This window comes from Coturnix japonica, chromosome 6 (genome assembly GCF_001577835.2).
Source record: "Coturnix japonica isolate 7356 chromosome 6, Coturnix japonica 2.1, whole genome shotgun sequence".
Classification (NCBI taxonomy): Eukaryota; Metazoa; Chordata; class Aves; order Galliformes; family Phasianidae; genus Coturnix; species Coturnix japonica.
The window spans coordinates 10804274-10826415 of record NC_029521.1 but is presented as its reverse complement, the minus strand read 5'-3'; the positions used below and the strand labels follow the sequence as shown (position 1 = coordinate 10826415).

At 37.9% G+C, this 22142-nt stretch overlaps 1 long non-coding RNA gene across 1 annotated transcript in view; it reads left to right on the top strand.

Moving 5' to 3' along the window:
• The first annotated feature begins 16134 nt into the window (after window positions 1-16134).
• Window positions 16135-22142, top strand: part of LOC107315791 — a 45285-nt gene continuing 39277 nt past the window's right edge. Inside the window, exon 1 of the long non-coding RNA XR_001556059.1 lies at window positions 16135-16188. This is a non-coding gene — a long non-coding RNA (uncharacterized LOC107315791). The remainder of the gene's footprint in view (window positions 16189-22142) is intronic.

The window sequence follows — 22142 nt, the reverse complement described above, 5'->3', positions numbered from 1 at the left end:
AACCTTAAAGAAACTCCTCAAACTCACTGAGTTTTGTTTTAGTGTCAGACCAGTAGTGTAATGTTCTATGTAATTTAAAAACAAACAAACAAAAAAAAAACCCACAGGTGTGCATGTTGCTTAAGCCTTTGGGGGTATTTGCTGACAAATCCCTGGGCTGTGCTTTGCTGTGGTTGTGGTAAAGCATGGAACCATTGCCGTGTTTTTGGGGTGCAGAAAAGCAGCTCATCCCTGTGATGAGGAACTAAAAGTGCCCTCCCCCAGCAGCCTAGATCCCTAGGACTGGAGTGGAGCAGGTAGATCTGGGTGCTGGTGATGGTATTCATTGAGATACTCAGACCAGTTGAACCACCTACAGGGGCCTCCTGGGTGGAGGGAGGCAGTATGCCAGAACTGGATTTGAGATGAGCTGCAGAGGATGGATGAAGAGCCATCCACTGAACTCCCACCTGGAGGATGCTGCCCTGCAGGGTAACTTGGGCAGGGCAGGAGAGTTTGGACCTGGCCTGAAACAGGCCCTGGGGTTATAATGAGCCCTGCATGAAGTGAATCAGATCAGACAAAGGCTGTTAGTGCCATGGAAGCCTGACAGCTGATATTTTCCTGAGTAGAACAAGCTTTTCCAAAGGATTTTCTGTCTAAATGGAAATCTGATAATGATTATCTGTACTGCCTGAAGAGAAGAAACTGATGCATCTCCCTGCTTCTCCCCCCAGAGCAGGATGGTGCCTGTCCCATGGGGATGCAGCAGGCAGTCTGCTACCCAGCTAGGACTGTAGTGATGACATGCAGATAAGAGAGCAGACCATCTTGGTCAGGATTGCTTCTCGTGCACTTGTACAATAGAGGTCTTGGGCTCCTTGGAGGGGGACCACCTCCACATACTTTTGCTGGCTACAAGAGTTCACACTGGAGGGGGGGGACTGTGCTCATGACTGAGGCCTGGACGAAGGGCTGAGAGACAGAAGCACTGGTGCAGCTGGTGTCAGTTTGGATGGGGTGAGTTTGGATTTTTCTGGTTTAAGACAATTCCAGCTGCTCACTTGTAAGCACAAGTTCTAGGAATCCTGGGAGTACAAAAACTGAGTACTTTGGCATAGCAGTGAGGATGATATGGAATGATGTGAACAGTGCTAATACTAGAATATTCTTGACATAGTGGCTACAGTACTGCTGAGCTGTTTTGATAGCTGGATTAATTCAAGGGAGTGTGAAACAGGCTTTACCTTTCTCCAGTCAGAGGAACACTTCTACTGAGTGCAGCAGAGACTGGAGAATATTTCTGGAGGTGGAAGCAGGAGGGCAGAGTCATTCTCTGCACCACAGGCTCTGATTCAAAGTTATGTTTCTGCACTTGTGTATCACGGTGACTTGAGAGACACTTCACTCCTTTTTTATTTTTTATTAGCAACATTCTTCAGTGGTTTGGATATAATATGAAGGTTAGTCCATGTGTGGAAATTAAAAACCCAAAAACTAATAAAACACAATTTGATGAACTGCTACCACCTGTTTTCTGCCACATACTATGTGATTCTTGATTAAATTCCTTTAAAAATTTTGAGGAAAGTAAAACTGTGTTTACTTCACAGATGGACAAGTTGAACCAGAGAGCATATTAGTTTCAAAAGTCTGCTGTGATATAAAGGCTTAGCTCTCTACTTTAAACAATAATTTAGTAAATTAACTTCTGTTGTACTAAAATTGTAATGACTTCAGCTTGAAAGAAATTTAGATGAATAATTTAATCCACTTATTGTTGTGTAGTAGTTCAGTGCCTACAACCCAGAGTAATATGAAAACAGTAAACTCAACAACAGAGGTTTCGTTACTGGCACCAGTTACTTAATGTAATTAGACAATGCAAACATGATTTTTGAGCTATTTAATCCCCAACATATTCAAAAAACAGGTAGACAACTCATTTTGGGTCTCTTTCGTCTGTTACCAGTATATATACTTCATGTTGAATTGTCTGGGAAAGCTGAGAAAAAATCAAGTAGGATAAGGAAATTAATTACTTTCTCCTACTTAGTATTTGTAGCTAAGTGCAGCTTGACAATACCATAGGTTGCTGCTGCTTCAATTTATCATTTGTTCTGCAGGCTGTATTGGATGTGCCAGCACTTGAGGATTGTTCTGTTGGATGACTTGACACTAAAACTGTTGTAGTAGAATCAGGAAAATAACTGGAGTGGAAAAAAATTGTACATAAACTTAGTAACTTTACTGTATTTGCAAGTTGGAGATATTTATACATCTCCATGAAATCATGCGGTAAGAATGAGATGAAGAGGAGAAAACATTTCTGCTGAACATAATGAAAAGATACCTCTTTGATCAATAGTCACTTCAGCAGTGTTTGACTAATCTTTTCCTTGCATTCTATGCGTCAAGGATATTAGACAAGTTTTCACTCAGTGCCAAAGGTGATGGGAGAACATATCACTTGCAGTAAGAAATAGTGCCAGAGTGCTGAAAAGACAGTAGCTGTTTTCTGATTAAATTACATTTGTCTCCCTAACCTCCACTATGTGGCAGTTGATTTTTTTTAATGCATTTCCCAATGCTGTTTTTCAGCCAAAGGCTAAGAGGGAATGTTGGTACACTGCATACCTGTAAGAGAGGCAAGAGACTAGAATGTTCCGTCTCAAAAATAGCATCTATATTATAAAGACAAGATCCTACATCTTCTGGCCCCAGTGTCCTTGTTATTTGCATCAAGGCACCAGCATGAATCAGTTCACTGCGGCAGCAGTCCAGCTGCTGTGACTTGCATTATTATCAGGTACCTGATTGCAGTCTCTGGATGGATGGAGGGCTGGATGTGACTAGCATACTAATGTGAGCTGCTGCTGTCTGACAGTTTTCTGTGATGAGATCAGAAGCCCACCCAGCTGTACAGAAAAGTTCTTCAAGAATACAAAGAAACCATTTAGTGAAATCTGATTAGTCAGTGTAATTTTGTGCTGTTTTTGATATATTTCCCACTTGTCCAGAAGATGCTCTGGCAAATGTGTTTGAGCCATGTAGAACAAAGATGATACAAGGCTTCAATTCTGAAACTGCAGTTGTTTTCTTTCAACAAAATTAATTTGGAAGCTGAGAGACATTTGTGTGGTTCCATGGCTATAGTGGTCCAAGTGATGGATTCCAGCTCGATATATCATGATTTGCCTATCTGCTGTTTTGGTTCTGTTTTGCTGTTTCCTGACAATGTAGCTATCTCACTACATAAAATTTTGGGATCATGCTTATGACTTTTTAGATTCTTTATTAAGTGGTTGAAAAACTGTGTCTTGACTCACCCATTGATTACTACTTCTGGTTGCCTTCAACAGAGCAATTCTTGACTTGTACTTACTTGCAGGTTGTTTAAATAGCACATTGTAAAATGCCATTCTGATCTGAATCTCATTACTAAAGCAAAATAAATATACATATGTATTTAGAGAAGTTACCAAAAGAAAAAGCCCAACATAAATTCTTTTCCTTGACTTTTTTTTTTTTTTTTTTTTTTTTTTTTTTTTTTTTGAAATGAAGACAACTTGATACCAAAAAGAAACTAACTTGCAAAACTGATGGGGAAAAAAATGTACGTTGTGAATATTAAGACGAGTGGGGCATAAATAGGATCTTTGTTGCTTAGAGGCTACCACACCTGGAATTTAAAGGTCATAAACTGCTTATGCCTCTGGTTTCCACAGATTTTAGAGACTTAAGTAGGACAAATGTAGATCACTTATATTCAGTACTAAATTAAAGCCTCTGAGTGCCTATACTTCTATCCACATATAGTAGTAACAAACTGATCTTGAAGTATTGGAAATTAATAGCTTAGTTTAATGTCAAAGCAAATATAATAATGATTGGAGATCCAGACAGAGAATGCTGAGAAATCCGAGGTGTACCAGGGAACTAGCAGAAATAACTTGAGGTATGGAGACATATTCTAACAATGAGAAATGACAGAGCTTCTGAGAAGCATAGAAGTAGGAAGGTTTAGCAACTAATAACTCTGTAACTGTCTGCACTGCAAGAAAAGATGGGATGCTGAACTTGCAGAAAGACTTAAATTGTTTGTAGCAAGACATTAGAAGTCCAGGAAGTTCAAATCATGGATTAGACATAAATTTTTAACCATGGGGTATAAATAATTGGAGCACACTTTCATGGGCAATGTAAATTGTATATTACTTGGAGTAAGTATATAAATCAAAACAATGTATCTCAGTAAGAGAGAGAACACCATTTAACATATTAGATCTGAATGACTACTTGAAGCCATAGAAGTTGAATTTGGTGTAAGAGACTATGATCGTCCCTTTGCTTTTGTTTCAGCCATTTATAAATAAAATTTTTGCATTCATTAATCTAATGCATGTGAAATATTAACCATTTGGAACAGTATAGTTGAAAGGGGCCTATAGATGTTGAAGTCCAGTTGCCTGATCATACTGGAGCTAACAAAAACACACTAGTGTGAGTATTATTGAATTGCCAATTGAATTCATATAGTTACCTGGCACTAGCCACCCCTCTAGAAAATCTGTTCCAGTGTTTGACCACCTTCGTGAGAAATAAATATTTCCTAATGTCCAGTCTGAAATACGTTAGGTGCAACTTAATATTCACTATTAATGATATTCCCTTTTCAGGTATTGTAAGACAGGCCTAAATATTTATTAACTGGAAAGTGCAAAATGATGTTAGTATCTTCTGACTTCAGGAAGGAGACAAGTGTGTTTCTGGAATACCTGGGCATCATGTTAAGTGCTATTGGTGGAGTTATTATTAGTAGACTTAATGTACTGACAACTGAAATCAGGAGTACTTGTTGAGTTTGACCTGCCAGCATATGTATGCATATAACATTGTTCATGTGATTAAGGATATTGCATAAAAAGAGTTTGCTGTCTATAGTAAGAAAAATCCTTCATGTTCTGACTACCCAGACATCCAAGTAAGAATAAATCACTGTTCTTTCAGGAATCTGTACTGCACCAGATTAGTAGTCAGGAGACAGATATTTTGAGTGTAGTATTCCTCATATTATGATGTGGTACTGTTATTTGCAAAATTTAATTGTGCGTGTTAGCGCATTACAGAAACATAGAATTACAAAATTGTAAGGGTTTGGTAAGGGACACTAGGGGTGTCATCTGATTCTCTGAGTCACTCCTTGTGCTCAGAATATGCAGGGGTTTCCTAGACCGGCGAGGCCCTGGCTAGCAGGTGGGCATTCAAAGTGTGGTTTTGAAGAGATGTCTCCGAGAGGAAGGAGTATCCGATAGACGCTCAAATTGGTCTCTGAGCAGGTCCGTTCCAGGTGGTCCAATCACACTTACATATGAGAAGTTCTTAAGCACATTTGTGTGGACCTTCCTTATTCTGATGTGGCTGTTTTCTCCTTTGTCCTGTTGCTACTACTACTGAGAAGATGCAGCGTGTCCTTGTTGGCGATCCCCCTTACTTCTCACACCTTAATTATTTATCATCGATCAGGTCCCCTCTGAGTCATCTTTCCTCAAGGGCGAACAGACCCAGGTTTCTCAGTCTTTCCTCATGAGAAAGCCATTTTTCGTCTTTGAGGCCCGCTTCTGAATTCTTCCCAGGAGGAATGTTTGTTTTATTAATAAATATTAAAAATTGCAGTTACTAGAAGTTATGTAACTAGACGATGCATGAAACGTCTTTTTATATAACTTAGCAAAAATACCTTTAATTCTCACATTTTGGTTGTCAGGCAAACAGTGAAAATTCAAAATTTAACAACCATGTACGTTTCCAGTTGCAAAATCATTTTCAGTGATGTGCAACTTGTCTGCTTGGAAGAGGAGGAAGGAGAAATGAGATGCTTGGTACACAAAACTGTCCTAGTTTCCTGTGTTTGTTAACATGAGAGGTCTGGAAAATTAATTTTGTCCAGAGGAAATGAATTGCATGTACAAAGAATGCACGCTGATGAAATGCAAGGCAAACCATAGACTCATAAAATGGCTTGGATTGGAAAGGACCTCAAGGAACATCAAAACCCAACTCCCCTGCCACATGCAGGGCCAAATCACTGAATCACACAGATTCACACATCAGAAATGAAGTCAATTTTGTAATTTTGTTCAGTTTGCTAAAATATTCTGTACTTTAGAATTAGAAATAAGAATGAACTTACTGGGATCTTGAAGAAGGCATCTTCTTTGTTCCCTTTGGAAAGCAAATTTAGAACAGCTTCTCTTCAGTTTTCTATGGGAAATCAGAATACTAATTGGGTGTCTCTTGTATGTGCAAGAAGGGATCAAAGATCATAAGGACTGGCTCCTTGCAGGTGTTCTGAAAGATTTGTCTGCTGACATGTGGCAAATATGCCTTAAAAAGCTGCATCACTGTGAAGCTGCAGATGCTGATCCACTGCCTTCACTGTGTACCTAATGTAGGACTTAGTGAAGGACTGCTCTGTTTCTTTGACTGACAGCTGGAGATAGGAATATGAACCTCTTGATTGGAAAAAGTGTTAAAACTTCAGTTAGAAATAAACAAAAAACAACCTCTAGAACAAAAAGACAACAACAACAACAACAACAATCTTGACGAGCCCCCAGCTCAAGTTGTTGATGTCTGATGCTTTGTATCACCTTCTCTATGATAGTAGTTTCTATGAAGTGTGATTTTATGCATTTTCTTTAACTGTGCAGGCTTTTTCTGTACTAGACAATTTTTGAGAAGATGTTTTGTCTTTATAAGTGCGTGTAGCCTTCGTGCTTGCTTTCAGCTTTTAGATGTTACTGGCTGCATAGCAAATTTGTGACAGAATACACCTTGATTTATAAAGAAATAAGCCTGTTATATTTGGCTGTACCAAATCTGATTATTACTTTTAATATCTCTTATGTGTAGAAAACACATTACTGGATCAATGGAACTACTTGTGGTTTGTATTTTTTTCAAGTTGCTTATTCAATAATAATACAAAGTAAAAATTTTAAAATAATTGAAGACATGCAGCCAAGCAATATCTATGAAAACTCTTAGTATTCCTGAATCTTCTGAATTCTGAGTTTACTTCTGTAACAACTTTAACAGAAGTGATAACCAAATAGTCATCTTTTAGCGTAACTCTTTCCCTCTGGAACTATAAACATTAACAATGAGGCTATTTGTGGAGCATAACTGGACAGCACAGAGCAGTCTCTTCCAAGTGCTGTTTACCATCTTTCTTTTTGTTTCGGGGTTCTCTGCAGCTGCTAACTTTTCCTTGAATTGTTCATTTTCATTCCTTTTTGTGTTGCACAGTGAATTACACAATGCAACCAGCCTTGGATTAAGTAAGAACTTGCAAGAATGAGCACGGTTTTGAACTGTTTTTCTTGTATACTTAAAGTTAAGTTCCATCTTTTACCTTCCTTTCTCAACATTTTGTAGGATTTCTTTACAATACTGTCCTCAACTAAACAGCATTGACACGTGATTTGTGCTGAATTTATTGCTATTTAACAGAAATTGCAGTTTATACTCACTACAAGCTACTCTGTTCCATAGTTCAATATTATCCTCCAGAAGTTAGAGCAATTTCCATGCTGAGTACAGAGTATGGAGAGCCTCTTCAAAACTGAAGCTGTATTAAGTTATGGGATCTGATTTGGAGAAAACTGTAAACAGAGATGAGAGAAGAATGTATTTACACTGCCATTTCTTGTTCATTCAAATTGATCCCAATGGACTCAAGTGCACACAGTGTCAAGGCTCAAGTGCACACAGTGTCACAAACAGGACATGGCCTTCTGAGCTGTGCACATATGCTGTCTGTGTGTGCTCAGGGTTTGCAGCACACTCCCTTCCATGCTGTGGCCAACAATTGCAGCTCTCCAGAGGCATGTAGAGCACTCATCCCCAGGAGTGCAGCGACGTGAATGGTTTTCTGCTGTCTTCACAGGATGCAATCTTATGCACAGAGTGGGAGCTGTGCCTGTAGCTCTTCTCATACCTCCCTAGGTGACTTTCTTCCAAGAGGAAGACTGCTGGAGCTCTCAAACACAGATCTGGAGCTAAATAATAATAGTGTGTTTCTTCTGATGAGGATGCTCTCTGGCTCATTAGGGTAGTGACTAGGTGCTGGGCTGAAGCACCAACAAATTGCTGGGAAACAGTGCAAAGTACTGTTTGGGATAACTGAGGTTCTGTAGGAATAGTCTGATGAAATAGAGCAGAGTCATAATGCTCAAATTAGTATGTGTTTTATGTGTTCTTCACATTTGCAAAGTATATACATATTTTTGTGTATGTTTAAATATATGTGAATACATTTAGAAGTATTATTTATGACATTCTGAAGAATGCATTTTCAGAATGGACAAGGCTGGGAGTAAAGCTCATAACTTCAATCCATCCATAAAGACGATGTATCTGCCTCTTAATTTTTCTCTGCTTATTAAGAAAGAACACTTTTGAGTGCATGTAGTGATGACAGTAAGCCTATTATTTTGCAATTTGTTCCAAAAGTAGGAAAATAGTTTAAATGCCTTAATGTGTTCTAGTCCTCATTGTTATCTGCTGCCTCCTTTCCTGCAGTTATTTTGTCTGAGAGATATGCTACCAAAAACTTGAGAGAGTAGGGTGGGAAGCTTATGGGATATTGAGAAATTCAAGATAGAAGGATGAATAAATTAGGGAAGTGCTTCTGTGCTAGAAGGAGAAATGTATCCCGGATTTGACCATTCTCTTTTTAATAGCTGTTCATTCCTCATGTAATCTGGGATAGAGGTTTTTGTCTTTAGAATGGCTTCTTTCCAGTTCTTTGTTTACAGAAAAATATTATTCTTTCCAAAATATGCTTTCCTTCAATTAAAGTGTTTCAGGATGATTTTCAGCAGTGTGTATAAGTTGCTTTCTTATTGATTTCCAATGCACTGTGTAACTTCATATCTGTTTACGTCTGAATTATATTTGTTTTCATTGTTCACTTACAGTACAATAACACCTTCTGTTGCTACCAGATGGAGAATCAGACATACCTTATACATTCTCTTACATTTGAAAATAATTTTGGAAAAAATGAACCATGGAGGAATTAAAATATGCAGGAGATCTTGTTATTTTAAGGAAACTGTTTCCATGAGTTTCATTAATGGTTCTGTTCAGTTATTCCTCTCTTTCTCTGCATAAGGCAGTGTGAATTTTCTGGCTTTGGTGGTAACCAAGCTTCCAACTCCTGAAGCTGATGTCAGTAATCGGCTGTTGAAGTACACCACAAATAAGTGGTTTTAAAAGCTGTATTTGTTTTTTTAGGCTGGTAATACTAGGAGGTAAAGCTGTGTGTGTGATATTTAATGTACACAGCTTTAGTATGCCTGTGATAATGCTGTGATCTCAAGTCAGAATGAGTTAGTCCTCAAAATAAATGTCCAAGAAAATTTGACACAAAACTGGTTGTCCCATCTAGAATTTAGTTGACTTATTTGACTTAAAAGTATGTCATAACCTAATAGATTTGCCACAGCTGTATTTGAAGATTTTGTTTTTGTTTTTTGGTCATTTGCTAATATGTATAATGAAGAAACAGATAAGAACTGAAGAATTTGCTAAATGAGAAAGTAGCTTGGAGAAAGAAAACTTAAGGGGAAAGTGAATTGGCAGAAACTCGTCCATTGTTGTCTGCTGTGGACAGTGACTTACAAAAGTCTGACAAAACATACTGTTGGTTCCACAGCTTTGAGAAACATGTAGTGCCAAGGTGAAACCTGGCTGACCCAACCACACAACAGTCACTGACTTGATATCCTGTTACTGGTCTTTGGGGACATTGCGACAAGAGGGTTTGAGCATAGCAGTTGTTTTCTGGGAGTATGAAAGTGACAGTCTTCAATTCTTAGTGGCAGAAAAATAGACCTCTCTCCTTTTAACCTGTATGTGTTATTCTACAGTAAGGCTCCCTAGATTTGAAAAGCAGAGTGCAGTGTAGAAATTAAATTATTATTCATTTTTGCTCTTATAATTTATTTCCAAGAATAAAGGCTCAGGATAGAGGTGAGGATAATCTTTATAATCTTTAATGACAAATGGATAGAAATGACATCAAGGTCTTCCCATCATTAAAAAATATCTATCCAGCATTTAACTATAAATTTTCAGTGCTCCTAGGCTCTTTTTAGGAATTCAGCTCTTAATGCTATCTAAGCATTTTTGTTTTTTCAATTCAGAAGTGTAGAACTGTGGTTTAGAAATAAAGGCCTCAAATGATTGTCAGTCAGGGAAAAAATGTGCTTGCTCACTGAGAAATCACTAATGAACCATAGCAATACTATATGATGGTTCACGTTCTGGTGAGTTTGTTTGTTTGTTTGTTTTTGTTTTGTGTATGTTTTTTTCTTTTTTTTCTTTTTTTTTTCTTTTTTTCTTTTTTGATGCAATAAATGCAGACTTTAAGTGTTCCACTAAAATGAATGCACAGTGGAAAGCTTATAGTTTGCTGCCTGAAAGAATATGATTCAAACAGGTGATTCCATTTTTGCTTGTGTGTATGTATCAGAAAAAATTCATAGCTTGAGGTCAAGATAGTCTTGAAAATGTTAAGAATATCTGTTAGAATTGCACTAGTTCAGATTGAATCAGGATGACAACTCGAGCAGAGCTGCTGACATTTTGCTTTGGTTTCTTACACAATTGCATTTTGGTGTGGCTCTGGAATTGTCTTTGCTAATTTGTGTTGTCTAATTGCTAGAACTGGAGAGTTCATAAAGCTAGTACAGCCACGGGAAGTTTTTCTATTAAAAAAAGACAGAGATTGATCATGTGCAGTTTCATATGGGTTACAGTGAGTGATGTTTTTTGTAAGTTTTTCCTGCAGGGGAATTTTCTTTTTTTTAACTGTGATTAATACTAATCTAATTAACACAGAAGATACTTGGATGCTCCTTGGGACAAACCACATAAAGAAAATTTAAGCATCTTCCATGTGTTGTCCATGCACATGCAGAACTTTGTTTTAGAGGATTTCTGAAGGCCTGTACAAACTCTAAAAGTATTCATTTCATTTTCAGTATACCTTTGATCTAAATACTTGTATAAAATATAGTTTCAAAGAATATATTTGTTAGCTTCTTGTTTGCTACCAGTAGTGGAAATTTGCCTGAATTTCTGGAGAGGTTCTAAGCAAAATGTTGAACTAAGCTAACCTTAGAAGAGGTGTAACTGTATGCTACTCTAAAAGTCAATTATATCAATAGAACTGAGAAGTTGTCTGGAATAACTAACAACTTAAATCCAGCAACTGTCTGCATTAATGACATCTGTGCTCTGGAGAACCATCAAAATGAGTATGTCCATATGCTGAAACAATCATTCTGTGTTAAAAACAAACAAACAAAAAACAAGCAAACAAAAAAACCCCTCTTTTTGGTGTCAGCTACAACTCTGATGGTAAATGACTTCTGATGTCAGAGAAGGGTCTAGATCAGAATGTGATTACTGAATTCCAGAGCCCTCTAAAGAAGATGTCTGAAACAAGGAACAGTTTAAAGTAGCTGGGTAGGCCAATGGGCAAACATACTTGAAGTGGAGGAACGTTAATAGCTAGTGAAGAAACACTGTATCCTTGCAAGTGCCTATGGTCACTAGTTTGTATCTAGTCCTAAATTTGTTTAGCTTTTTCATTCCTATAACTGTTTAGTAAGTATTTTTGTCAAAACTATTTCAGTTACTTTGTGTCATTATAAATTCAGAAGCCAAACCAACTAAACTCGAGGTAAGACTTAAAGGGAAGCACTGATGTAGGTAACTGGACAGGTGATGAATATTAAATTTGTGATTTGCTCTGTATTGTTTTGGAGCAGTTTGCTCTCCTGTATCCCTTACATTGGAAATGTGTAACTGGAGTGAAGATTACTTCAGGAGGACATTTATAATGTGTAGGCTGAAGTGCCAGTTCCCTGATAGATATAACTGAGTTAAAACATCTTAAAGGGAGCAAGATAACTATAGTACAAAAAGTATATTGTCCATGTTGATGAACTGTCTTGAAAAGCTCCAAAAAGAGTATTTTTTTAAAGTCGACTATTATTAAAACTAACTCTTAAGATAAGTTGCACTATATATATAGAAAAATCCCTGTTGCAATACCACCATCTGTAGTGTAGGAAAGGACACTCTCTAATTCAAACCTTGTATTAGGTTCACATTCTTTTTTCAAGTCTTCAGTGTTCTTCCAGATCTCATGCAAGCAAATTAAATGAACTTAGAGACTGAAAAAGTACATATAGGAGAAGAGAATGGCAAGTTTTGATCACAGGGAAGGTATGAAATAGGGGGGGAAATGAAAAAAAGGGATCACATCTTAAGTGATCCCAGAGGGAAAGACTGGCTTCAGTAGAGAGCTACAGAATAGAACTGGTTTGCCTGTAATAAGCAGATATTGTATTCTCAGAGTGGCTTGGCTATACATTATTTCAATCATATCATTTGCTGTTCCCCCTAATAAATTAAATTAATGGTGGTTTGGCTGACATAAGCCTCACAGCCATAAAACTTGAGATCCACCCTTAATAGACAGATGAGGGACTTGCAGGTAGCAAGCAGCTCATCTCCATTTGTGACCTTGTGCCTAAACAGAGACCTGCTAAAAGGAGGAGGGGGTAGGCACTCTGGGACACTAATTCAACTTAATGCTTGAGCATGATTGAAGCTGTCTCCATAGGCCGTAAAGTATGCACTACATAAGGTTAGGAATAATGACTTGATGTAAATTCATTTAATTTTAATTTTAAAAGCTTGCTCAAAGGTAGAATTACTAGAAGCTCTTCAGCTTTAGTGTGGTTCTTTGGTCTGGCTTTCTTTTTTTTAACCTCTTGCCTCTCCAGGCAGCAGTTACTTAATTATAGATATGGCTTTAAACTTATTATAAACTGGATACAGATTGTTGGATCACTCATAGCAGAAAACCAGGGAGTTACTACACTGGTTTCTCTTTCTGCATTGTTACAAGCATACTTTAATAATATATATAACCAGTGCAGTGTGCCCACATTGATACAGTGTGCAGTCAAAATTTTGCTCATACAATGGTTGTACATGGCAGCAAAAGATAAATGAAATGTAACCCACTGTCACAGCAGGCATGTGCTTGCAGCCCATGTAATAACCTGTCTCCAATCAGGCTGAAAAAACCTGTAACCTTAGAGTGAACTCCAGCCCCATACTTCCACACAACAAGCAGAAAAATGGTGTGCCCCAGCAACAACTTAAAAAAGCAACACAGTATCACAGTATACTCACAGGCTGATTTCAACATCAAGGCAGGGATATTGGTGCTCTACTAGAAATACAGTTTTCTACAGATCATCTTAAAGGTTTCCTCTAGGCATTATGTGACGATATTATGCTATTTTAAAATAACACATTACTGTTTGCTATTAAAGGCAATAATGATCTTTGCTGCCTAGAAACAGCCGTTCTTAGAGCCTAGCAGTGCTATAATTATTGCTAATAATGCTGCATCTCCCACTAGAAGAATTCTCCACTCACTCTGCTGTTTCTTTATTCTTGGCTTATATGAGTCCTTATACTACAGTGTGTTGATTGAGATTCCTAAAATCTTTTTTACTAACTTTGCTTTGGTTTTTGGAGAAGACCTGTGTGCATATTCTTGGTCTGCTGCACTCCAGTGGTCATTATCCTTGACTATTAACAACAACAACAACAACAACAAAAAAAAAAAAAAAACAAAAAAACAAAAAAAACTAATCATTTCACCCTACAAATGATTAAACAATTGTTGTTGCAAGCACAGAGGGAATACCATCAAAGACTTTTTATTTACCTGATTCTTACTATATTTTTTTAATTTGCTCTTACAAGTACAAATTTTGTTTTGAGAACAACTGCAGAAAAAATGTGGCATGGATCTTACTGCAACCCTACACAAGCAGACTTTTCCCACTAAATGTGATGTGCAGTTGTGATTATTGTGATATGTTTAAATGAGTTATATGGTCCAAAGCCTTGTGCCAAGTAAATACTGAAAGTAAAAATAACTGCAGTAAATCCATGGGCCAGTGACAGGTAACAGCATACCCTATGTGGTGTGGAGCTATGGAAATTTGATAACTCAGTACCTGCATGTTAAAGTTTAGCTCTGTTCTGGAAACTGGTACTCATACACTTGTGTTTTCTAAACATTCAAAGAGGCTGATACATCACCATGACATTAGTTTTTAATGGGGGCATATAAACATTTCTCTTAAGGAAAGACAAGGAGGCAGCTGCCTTTTAAATCCAGGAGTCTCTGTAGTGAGGAACTGTATCTGAATATAACTCAATAGTTCTTTTCCTTACACCACCAAGCCCTGATACAAACTCACTGCAGGAAGAGGGTACTTTTAAAATGGAATCAATTAATCAAAATGCTGCCTTACACCAGGATGTCAATGATGCAATGATAGACCTTTGCTTAATGTATTCCAAATGTAAGACATTTTTTTCTTACAATAGTATTTACAGAACATACAAGCTGGTTTAGAGTAACTGCTGTTAATCTCCTAAACAAAAACATTGCATTCTAAGTAGGCTGGAAGGTGTTCAGTCCAATCTCATATTTAAATGCGAGCTATGTTCCTACTCTGAATCATTAGCCTGCCCCCTGCCAGGAAACAACAGTATACTTGCTGCTTCCTGGGAAGGCAGTCCTCACCTCTGGGGAGAGAGAAGCAGTAATAAATAGGGTGGAGGGTGCTGTATCTGCCACTCTGTAAATGCCAATATCTTGGTCTGGTTATTTATTTATTTATTTATTTATAATTTTTTATTTTATTAAAGGGTATTTGGAGATTTGCAAGTGTCTGTATTCCCGATTTCATAAACACAAAAGTCCTGCTCTTTTCTGAAAAATTGGACTACCTGAGTAATAAGCAATGTATTCTAAATTTCTTAAATAATCTTGTGGACATAATTGAAAAAATCTTTGATCACAATTTGGTTCTCAGAAAAGCAAGGAATACTTGTTTGTTTGTTTAGAGGTTAATATCTGTCCCTGTTATTGAGGCCCACTGGGAATCAACATTGAGCAAGTCTTTTGTCCTACTGCCCCATTCTTCATTTGTCCTGCCTCAATAGCCATGAAGAGCAAGTACACCTACATCATTCCACAGCATGCTTTTCATACAAGTGACTCAGTAGGGGATGCTCAGTTCTCTCTGACCTCTGACAATCCCTTAAACTTGTATAAAAGAAGAAAATCTCCTTGCATGGGCGATCTTGTACTAAGTTTTTATGGCTGCTACTCTACATGTTTCAAAATGATAAGTTCAGTCCTTAATTCTAAGGAGAGGATCAAGTGACAAACGAACTCGGTACTTAATTCATAGCTACTTTCTGGAATATTTTTTCCATGGCTTGACATTTCCCTTCTTGTAAAGCATATCACTCCCCATGTATTAGGCTCTTTTAACTTCAGAACCCTGCTAGGATTGATATTTCTTAAATCCACCCGCATGTGGAATCTTGTCCCATTATTCGAATAAATACTTCTAGTCTCCTGCTTTAAGCCAGAGAATTTCTATAGATAAGAAAACATTCTGAGCATCTGCAGATGGAGTGAGTCAGCTCTTTACAATCTTTCAAAACTATATGACTAGTATGCATTTTTGGAATGGAATTATGAAACTATTGTGAAGTGAAAAAGTTAAGTATTCAAGACCAGAGTATTTTTGCTTCAGCATTAGGCCTGTAGTGTAGTTTTAACAAGGAGACACTTCTTCAGTCATCTTGCTGTTGCTATAGGATGCTACAATTTTTAATTTTAATTTTTAATGTGAAAACTAAGGCATTCATTCATACCTGGACCGTTAAACTGAAAGTCTCTGTGTCTTTGGGGTAACTTGACACATACAACTGCAAACTGTAGTGACCCAAGTCCTTCTTACCAGTTCCTACTAATGTCCTTATGTATTAAGAAGTGGAAGACCACCTGTATGGAAACTGTTGAGTCATGACCTGAAGCACTGATTGAACACCTGGGGGAAAAACTCAGTAAGCACTAGGATCACAGGTGAGGGCAATTTAGCTGTGTGACCAGATGGGGTGGAGCCTGGCTGCACCTCTCAGACTCCATTTAAGGGCTTACTGCACCTGGGGAAGAATTGCTTTCTGGAGATCCCTCCCTGGTGGAACTATCCCTCGTGAATCTGGAATCTTCTGATTTGGGTAAGCAATATTCTTCCATTTTCTTACAGTAATCTTTCTATCGTGCTGATCCTCCTATCACATTGATCTGCCCAATTGCTACACAGTCCAAAATTAAGTTAGAACATCTCTGAAATGTTGGGTTTTCTTTCTTTTTTTCTTTTTCTTTAACCTATGCTTTATTCTTTTTGTGTTATAATAAAAAATTCAGTACTGATCATACTATAATATGTTCTAATTCTTCATTTCTCAGTGCTGATGTGGGGACTATGAAGGTATTGTATGCTTTTCCCATGTTTTGCTTGTGTGCTGTTTTATATGGATATGCTGTTGTGAGAAGAGATCTTTTGCTAGATGTCTGTTTTTACCTCTGTTAACATTTTATGAAATAAAATTTATTAGTAATGTTGTAATTTTTGTGCTAGAAGACAAAACATTCAATTTCTTTTGAGGAGATGTTATATTTGCAGTTCTCAAAGCTCTTGCCAAAAGGAGCAACTTCTTTAGTCAACATTCTATGCCTCAAACAGACAGTAATTAGGATTACTGTAATAAAGGGGACCCTGATGGATATTAAAATGAAGTCTGCATTAAAATTTGTCTAAACTTTATGGATCAGACCTAACACTTAAATATCCATATGGAATGAGGATAGTCTTGTAATATCTAAAACATCAATTTAAGAAATATCTTCTGGGAAAGTGATGTGCTTAGGTATTGTGATTTTCAGTTTCTGTAAGGCAAAAAGCTATGGGCAAAGAAACCTGAACTGCTGCTCTGGGAGATAAAACTGTGCCGCGTTGTCAAAAATGTTCTGCCCTTTTTCCTGAAATTACGCTGTATAAAGTTACTGGTAAGAATGTTCTTCTGAAACTACTCATTAAATGGGAAGTTAAGGTTCCACAGTGAAGATGTAGCTCTATCACAAATGAGTTATTGAATGCCTTATTTTGTGTGTTCCTATGCAAGGGATTTAAACCTCATAGTAAGATGACTGTGAATTTGGGCACTGTAGCCCCCTGGGAATCCATGTGGTGTGCCCAGCAATGCAAGCTGTGTAGAAGGTTTGGAGCAGCATAGATGATGTATTACTTTCTTCTGAAGAAGGCACTCTGCATTGCTGCCAGACACTCCAGAGGAGACTCATTAGGGGACCTGACAAACCTTTTCTGTCTGACTGAAAAAGGGGCAAATGTCCAAGCTGTTAAGTTATGCAGTTTCTAGTGGGTGTCCTCTGATGGCTATATCTTTCTTGAACAGAAATCTATGTATTGTATGGTTATTATTTTAATCACTACTGAATTCTCTTCTGACGTTCTTCTAATATCTGGATCCATACGTTTCTCTGTGTACTTAATTTGCCATTAGCATTGTCCAGGTGGGTGTCTTAGTCATAAAACAGGTAGGAAGACAGAGCAAAGTCAGGAAATAGTAGCCAAACTAGTATTACCTTGAATCCACTGCCTTCCTCTTCTAGGAATGAGTCATGATCATGTACATGAAAGGTGGAATCTAAAGAAATGAACGTGCTTTCTGAATATTCATTTCTTAGAAGCTGAAAAAATGCCCTTGGATTTTGGTGGGAGGTGTTTTTACAAGTATATTTTCCCAGATACAGTTTATGTTATTACTGCACATTTAGAAAAAGAAATAAAACAGCAAAGAAGCCTACACTTCTCAAAACCCACCAAATAACGTCAAACACTTCCTCCACATTTGATAATTTGGGCTTATATAGAGTGTGTCTTCCCTCATAGTAGCTACTGGCAGCCAGTTGTGAGTATTTTCTGAAGAGAGAAGTTAAAATTAAAAATGACTAATAGCTTTACTGCAGCAAGTAAGCTTCAGTTTAGTATCTCTGTGTAGTGGAAATGCAAGTCATGGCTTGCACCTGTGATTGAGCACCTGGTGGGAAGGCAGGGTCAACCCAGGGGAGCTCAGGTGTATGCAACGATTCTGGAGCCAGGATCCGCCCCTTCTCATACCTCATTGAAGTGCTGGTAGTGGAGAGGAGGGTTGATTTCTTTGAACTGCTGTTTACTATTAAGATAAACAGTTTTAACAATTACACTTAGTGAGAAATATAATTGTGATTTATGGCTTAAATGGTTAATTTACTGCAGTTGATTGTGCATCTCTTCTGTCAGTTACTAATTGTAGATTTACAGGATTTCAAAACTATGTCTCTTGTAGCAGCTTGGCTCAGATAGAAAGAAGCACAGCACAAAAAAATCATAGGGGTAGAGGTTGGGACACAGACTTATAGTTTTCTGCTGCAAGAAACTTGGTCTGGTCTTGTTCAGCATCTTCTTTTATGACCTTGATGAGGTGGCAGTGGCCACCTTCAGCAAGTTTGCTGATTATATGAAGTTCTGAGGATTGGCTGACATGCCTGAAGGCTGTGCTGCCCTTCAGTGAGACCTGGACATGCTGGAGAGCTGGGTGGTAAGAAACTGGATGAGGTTTAACAAAGGCAAGCGTAGAGAAGAATAAATGCATGCACCAGTACAGGTTGGGGGATGACCTGCTGGAGAGGAGCTCTGCAGTGAGGGACCTGGGCCTCCTGGTGGATGACAGGTTGGCTATGAGCCAGCAGTGCGCCCTCGTGGCCAAAAAGGCCAATGGCATACTGGGGTGCATTAAAAAGAGCGTGACCAGTAGGTCGAGGGAGGTGATCCTCCCCCTCTACTCTGCCCTGGTAAGTCCTCATCTGGAGTTCTGTGTCCCATTCTAGGCTCCCCAGTACAAAAAAGACAAATCTCTTGGAGAGAATTCAATTGAGGGCCACAAAGATGGTGAAGGGCCTTCTCTTCTCTTTCCCCTGTGAAGAAAGGCTTAGCAAACTGGGTTTGTTTAGCCTTGAGAGAAGACAACTGAGAGAGGATCTAATCCAGGTTTATAAATATCTGAGGTGTGGGGGCCATAGTGGTGAGGCCAGACTCTTTTGAGCAGTGTGTGGAGACAGGACAAGGGGAAACGGCCAGAAACTGGAGCGTAGGAAGTTCTGCATGTATGTGTGCAAGAACTTCTTTATGGTGAGGATGACAGAGCACTAGAACAGGTTGCCCAGGGGACTCGTGGAGTCTCTTTCTGTGGAGGTATTCAAGACCTGCCTGAATGTCCACCTGTGTGACCTGGTGTAGGGAACCTGCTTTGGCAGGGGTGTTGGACTCTTCCAAACCCTATGATTCTGTGATATATCTTCTGAATGCTACCATCAATAAATGGTCTAGCATCCAAATTCTTTCTCTAAATGCACAGAATTTCCATTTGTTCATAGGAAAAAGATGCTTTCTCCTTGTATTTTTTTTTTAACTCATTAATGCATAATTTTATTTCTAGGAAAAGTGCATTCTTTCCAGGTTTCTGTAGGTAGCCAGTGAAATATGTCCTGAAGAACAGGATTTGAGTGCAAGTATAACAAAAGAAACCATGATCTTTCATGGCTCTCTGCACAAAAAACCTCATTGGACACATGGGTTCAAATATCAATGTGGTTTTTTTTTTTTTTTTTTTTTTTTCCTTTTTAAACTCTCCTGAGCTGTCAGTCAGTCTCTTAGATGTATATATTGAGCTTGAGCTCAAATCAACCTCAGGTTCTTTATACCAGCTACTCTGAAAGAGTCCTTCTGCAGGATTAGTTACAATAATATTCATGACTAAAGCATAGTTGTTTGATCCTTAATCTGTCTTAAGAAGTTTTTATCCCTCCTTGATATATTTATTCCTAAACATATTTCTGTAGTCATATATCCTCTCCCAGCATTCATTTTGCTACCAATATAAGCTGTCCTCTCAATATCTCTGCAGACACTCAAGTTCTCTAAGCACTGCAGTGGGTCCTCTACAAATTAATTCTCATTTAAATTCATAGTTCTTGCATACACAAGACCAGGACTGTCCATAGTATTCGAAGTGATGCTTTACTTAAGACTTGTATATTAACACTTGGACTTTTTTGCATCAACTAAATACACCTCATTTGATAGAGTCTCAAGTGATATTTCTACTTGTTTATCCCCACTAATCTTGTTGTTATGCTGCGAATAAGGTAGTATTTTCCTAAAGTTTTCACTTGGCAGCATCCAATAGTCTTTATTTACTTTCTGTTGATGAATGTATATTCTTGGAAGAGGTGCAAATATAGTAGCAACGTGGATAACATACAGCTGTAGGACTTTCAGACTAGCCAAGTCCTATTCTGACTCTGAGGTATCTGACATGATTTTATAAGAAGGGGTTAAGTGTCAATTTTTCCAGATCACTCTATGGTGAGGGAGTCTTTGGGGGCTTGTAATAGTGAGGAGAGACCCCTGCTGATTTACTTTAGTTAGTGGCATTTTGTTTGAATGGAATTTGCCATGTTTACTGTCATATGGAAATTCTTCTCTGAAGTCCAGTTGTCCAGTATAGATTCAGTGCAACCTACTGATTCCGCCCACTTAGCCTTTTCATCTAAGTATAACTGTTTAATAAACCCAAACAATTTCACTCTCTCATATGCACTGCAGAAAGCCTTTTTGTCTTTAAATACTCAATTTTATTATTGCTGTTTCCAAGGTGGGTAGACGGAGGGTGACCTCAGTGTCAAACTGAAGGTACCAAAAGATTGTAGGCCAGGGAGTGAGAAAACAAATGAAGCTTTAAGCTGCATGCTTTTGATAGTTGGTGGAAATGATAAATTCTGTATAGACACAAGCCTTTGTCATGGTAACATGATGTTTTATGTTTGATCATAAGAGGAAGGTTGGAAAGAGTCAAAAGACATGGAAAGACTGAAGGCTTAAATTTCACTTGGTGAAATTATGTAAGATCTTAGAGATTAGATATTCAGAATATGAAAATCTGTGTAGGGCAGATTAGAACAGCCTTCAATTGAGTATTTAGTTGAGGTCTGGCTTTGCGCAGAAGAAGGGATCCTTTGGGTTATATGAGAATCTGGCCTTCCAGAGTGCTCACTTGTATGTTGTCTTAAGTCAGTATACAGTGAAGAAGAGTAGTGACTTTGTTTAAATGTTTTTGTTAAAATGCTACATAATAAATGTGCAAGAAATTAATATGGATGCTTCTCTCTTACAGTTTTTCTTCTGTACCTTTATAAAATGTGTACATTTTAACCTTTCACATGATACTTTAAGCTATAGCTTTGTAATTCAGAAAAGACAAATAATGAGTATTTTGACTGTTTATACAAATTGTAAGTCATGTAAAATGAAAATTGATGAATTTCTTATTGAAGTAGCATAAAAATAGAGTCAGTCCTGTTAGTAATTGTAGTTTACATACAGTTTTTAAACTCATACCAGGCTGACATACCTCTATGGAACTGTGATTACCTATGAGATACAGGTGGTGATCAAATGGTGTGCAGCACACACTGTGGAATTTCACAATGGGGATGTTTCTGTCCCTGGCAGGTGGATCTGTAGAGCAAAGTAATGCTGGGGGATCTGCTGCTGTGAACAGGCAGGATCTTGTCCTTACCTTCGCAGGTCAGTCTGTGGGAGTTAAGTAAATTACGGATATTCTGTTCAGATGGGAGATCAATGCATAATTTCAGTGTGTTTGGCTAATTTCAGTTAATTCATTCTATCATAATGACATATAACATACAGGAGTGAAGAAACATTCCTTTATCTTTGGGCTGGTGTATGACCAAAAAATTTACTTTGGCTCACATTTTGGCAAATGGACAGTTTTGTTCATTGCAATATGAGTGAAATAGGAGTTACAAGATGAAATATGAAACACCAGAAAGATTTTAAAAATCTTTGGAAATTGCAGCTGCTTTGAAAATATCTTGCTGTCTCTCATTTGAGTTGTGGTTACTTCAAAACAGGGAAGCACTGACATTGGATGCACTGTGTAGGTATCTTAAAATGCTTCAACTAATTTGTCTTACTCATCAGAATTGAGAACTCAAATCAAGGCTCCCTATCACGCTGCCTACTTTGGAGTTTGCAGTGGTATTTCAT